Here is a 4779-nt window from a genome sequence, read left to right as displayed (position 1 = left end):
AATGCCTATATATTTTTTAATACAAAAAAATTAGTTGTAGAAGAATCTATTCCTGTTAAATTCACTGATGGACTAACATTTGATAGGAAGTTATCAGATCTTAAGGATGATTATGCATATAAGCATATTGAATTGTCTGTTGCACCTAAAGGAGATGAAGTCAAATAGTCTGATAAAATTCTTCCTTAGACTAAAGGATCATCTTATCAACAACCTCAGACAAAGGACTAGAAATTTGTTCACAATCATCCTCATGATCAAATCATTGGAGATCAAATAGAAGGAATTTGAACCAAATCATCATTGAAAGACCTCGCATCGTGTGCTCTCGTATCAGACATAAAGCCTAATATTATAAATGAAGCATTCACAGATGATGACTTTATCATTGCAATGGAAGAAGAACTTCACCACTCTACCAGAAATGATGTATGGACACTTGTTCCCATGACTGAAAACAAGAGCATCATCAGAACATGATGGGTGTTCAAAAACAAACTGGATGAACAAGGTAAAGTGGTAAGAAATAAAGCTAGATTAGTAGCTCAAAGCTATAACTAGCAAGAAGGTATAGACTTCACTGAAACCATTGCTCTTATTACTAGACATGAAGCTATAAGAATCATGCTTGCTTTCACTGCTCATAAAACATAAGGTTTTTCAAATGGATGTTAAAAGTGTTTTCTTAAATTGATTTATTGAAAAGGAAGTGTATGTCAAACAACTTCCTAGTTTTGAATATCATACACTTTTAGACCATTTTTCAAACTTAAAAAGGCTTTGTAGGGTCTGATACAAGCACCTTGTGCTTGGTATGACAAACTGAGCTCTTTTCTTTTTAAAAAATATTTTTATGAAAGACAAAGTAGATACAACTCTTTTTAGAAGAGAAGTTGGAATGATTTCATTATAGTTCAAATATATGTGGATGATATTGTCTTTGGAGCTACTAATGAATCTTTGTGCAAGGAATTTTTTTATCTAATGAAGACTGAGTTTGAAATAAGCATGATGGAAGAACTCAAGTTCTTTTTGGGGGCTTCAGATCAATCAGGACAACAAAGGTGTGTGTGTGTGTGTGTGTGTGTGTGTGTGTGTGTGTGTGTGTGTGTGTGTGTGTGTGTGTGTGTGTGTGTATCCATCAGTAAAAATACACTAAGGAACTTCTAAAGAAGTTTAAGATGAAAAATGTCAAACCAATGAAGATATTGATGCATGCTTCCAAACCCTTATGTCAAGACAAATCAGGTAAACTAGTAAATTAGACGATCTATAGAGGTATGATTGGTTCACTTCTGTATCTGATCGCTAGTAGACCTGATATTATTATGTATAGTGTATGTCTATGCTAGGTTTCAGTCTAATACTTGAGAGTCACATCTCAAATATGTAGGAGACAAAAGTTTGTTTTATAAGAAAAATCAAGATTTCAGGTTTGTGATGCAAACTATGTAGGAGACAAAGTTGAATGAAAAAGCACAAGTGGAGGATGTCACTATATTGGACCTTGTCTAATATCTTGGGCTAGTAAGAAACAAAACTCCATTTCTTTGTCTACAGTAGAAGCTGAATATGTGTACGCTACAAGTTGTTGCTCACAATTGTTATGGGTAAAGTATTAGTTAGACACTCTAGTTATGAGAACAATTTATGTGTATATTGTCACGACACTAGTGCAATCAATTTATCTAAGAATCCCACACAACATTCAAAGGCTAAGCATATTAAAATAAGATATCATTTCATTCGTGATTATGTGCAAAAAGGTATATTTGATATAAAGTTTGTAGACATGAATCATCAATGGGTTGATATATAACTTAAGCCTTTGTCTGAAGATCGTTTCATTAGTATTCGGGAACATTTAAATATGGCTAGTCTAGAAAACTAGTGATGTATGTCATATTTAAATATGGTTAGAACAAGATGAGAAGCCCCCAACAGACGAAGTGCATCATGAAGTTAAATGATGTTATTAGACTTTGAACTATACTCCTTTCACTGAAGAAAATCCTTTCATCATGGTCTGCCCGTGGAAAAGGGAGTTCAGTGTTGTGTCTGACCACAACTTCTTTTTTATTGTGCATCTATCTTATTCTAGATTCATCTTCACTCATCACTTACAACCTATCATTAAGGAAGTGGATTCTGATGTTGAAGTTGGAGTTGATCCTGATGCCATGGCTATTAAAGTCTATGATCCTCCACCCTCAAGGGAGTATGTCAAACTTATAGAGGCTAAGCTTCTTAGGACAAGGGAAGCACTTGCATAAGCTCTGGAAGATCGAGACTATGCTAAGAAAGAAGCTAACAGGATATTTCTCTAGGCTTGAGCCTCGTCTGTGTGTGTGTGTGTGTGGGGGGGGGGGGGGGGGGGGAGGGGTGGGTGGGTGGGTGGGTGTGTGCGTGTGCATGTGCGTGTGCATGTGTGTGTGTGTGCGCGCGTGTGTGTTGTATGCGGCATGAGGGTTATACATGAAATGCAGCAAAAAGATGCAAGAAGATTGAAGGGAGAGTAAGGAACTGTTAGTTTTATCCCATCTATAGGATGAGGTGTTTTGTTATTAGGATTCATGTATGAGATGGTGTGGTTATGGTTAGATTTCATCTATAAAATGGTGACGTATATGATTATGGTCCATCTGTGAGATGTGTTGGATCGAGTGGCCTCAGAATAATTAAGAAGGGGGGTTGAATTAATTATTCCTAAACCTTTACTAATTAAAAATTTACTCTTCTAAGGCTTTTACTTATGTTGTTAAGAGAATAAGGAGTAGAAGAGAAACTTAACCAAAAGTAAAAGCGGAAATTAAAATGCACAGCGGAAATAAAAGAGTAGGGAAGAAGGAGACAAACACATAAGAGTTTTTATACTGGTTCGGCAACAACCCGTGCCTACATCCAGTTCCCAAGCGACCTGCAGTCCTTGAGATTTCTTTCAACCTTGTAAAAATCCTTTTACAAGCAAAGATCCACAAGGGATGTACCCTCCCTTTGAACCTAGTGGATGTACCCTCCACTAGAACTGATCCACAAGAGATGTACCCTCTCTTGTTCTCAGTCAACAACCCAAGTAGATGTACCCTCTACTTGTACCACAAAGGATGTACCCTCCAATGTGTTAAGACAAAGATCTCAGGCGGTTAAACCTTTGATACTTTGTGAATGGGGATACAAAAGAATTCTCAGGAGGTTAGTCCTTTGAAAACTTTTGTATAAGGGAAAGGGAAGAATCAAAAGAATTCTCAAACTGTGTCGTTTTGAATTCTTTGACAAGGGAGAAGGGAGACACAAAAGAATTCAGGTGGTTAGTCCTTCGTTCTTTTGGAAAAGGGAGAAGATAGACACAAAAAGAATTCAGGCGGTCAGTCCTTGGCGAATTCTTTTTGGCAAAGGGAGAAGAGATGAAAAGAATGAATAGCACAAGTTTTCAAGGTTTAGAAAATAAAAAAACTTTGGAAAGCTTTTGGCACAAAGAAGAAGAAGAAGTTCAAAGAGATTCAAGGCTTGTAAAGGATTGTATTAGATTGATTGGATTGATATAAAATGCAAAACAAAGTCTTGCTTTTATAGACTCTTCATGTCTGATCAAGAGGACCATTTAGAAGAGTTATGACTTTTAGAAAAACTTAAAACCAATTTGAAAAAGTCAAAAACCATTTGAAGAGTTACATCTTTTGATTTATTCAGAAACAATCACTGGTAATCGATTACCAAATCAGTGTAATCAATTACACAAAGCTTTTATATGAAAGGATGTGACTCTTCACATTTGAATTTGAATTTCAACGTTCAAAGGCACTGGTAATCGATTACCAAAACATTGTAATCAATTACAGCTTTTTTGGAATCAATTGGAACGTTGTAAGTTCATTTGAAAACTTTTTCAAATCCATTTTGCTACTGGTAATCGATTACAACAATCTGGTAATCGATTACCAGAGAGTAAAAACTCTTTGGTAAACATGTTTTGAGAAAATTCCATGTACTACTTAGTTTTTTGAAAAAACCTTTTCATACTTATCTTGATTAAGTCTTCTCTTGATTCTTGAATCTTGAGTCTTGAATCTTGATCTTGATTCTTGGAAGCTTGATCCTTGAATCTTCATTCTTGATTCTTGAAATTAACTTTCCTCTTGAATCTTGAAGTGTTCTTGATTCTATCTTGAACTCATTCTTTGATTGACCTTTGAGCTTTTTGTCATCACCTTTGTTATCATCAAAACATCTTTGAATCAATCTTGATTCATCATGAAGCTTTGCTTCTACAAGATGATGAGGTATGTGATTATGTTTCATCTATAAGATGGTGAGGTATATGATTATGGTCCATCTATGAGATGGTAAGGTATGTGGTTATGTTCCATCAATAAGATGGTGAGGTATATGATTATGTTTCATCTGTGAGATGGTGAGATTTATGTTGAGAAATGGATGATTTATAGGGTGCAATGGGGTATAGTAGGCGAAAAGGTTTAAAGAACCTAGGGGAATTAGTGAGTGGTGACTACTAGACATTTGATGCACTCATTTGGCATGGGAAACTCACAAGTCTCACTTTGCTACTCTTGACGGGCTCCAAGACTATACTTTTTGGAGTTGGGAGCTTAGAGATCGATATACGTTGTACTCGTATGTAGCGATCACTCCCAATTGTCATCCATATGGTTGTGAAAGACCACCCAATACCTAGGAGGCTTGGTGGCATTGTTGGGCCTTGTTATGTGTCAAGTGTGACAGTCAGTTGTGTCTAGTGTGATTATCAATGATGTCAAGTGT

The sequence above is a fragment of the Glycine soja genome, chromosome 13, assembly GCF_004193775.1.
Source record: "Glycine soja cultivar W05 chromosome 13, ASM419377v2, whole genome shotgun sequence".
NCBI classification, from domain to species: Eukaryota; Viridiplantae; Streptophyta; class Magnoliopsida; order Fabales; family Fabaceae; genus Glycine; species Glycine soja.
This window is presented reverse-complemented; position numbering follows the sequence as displayed.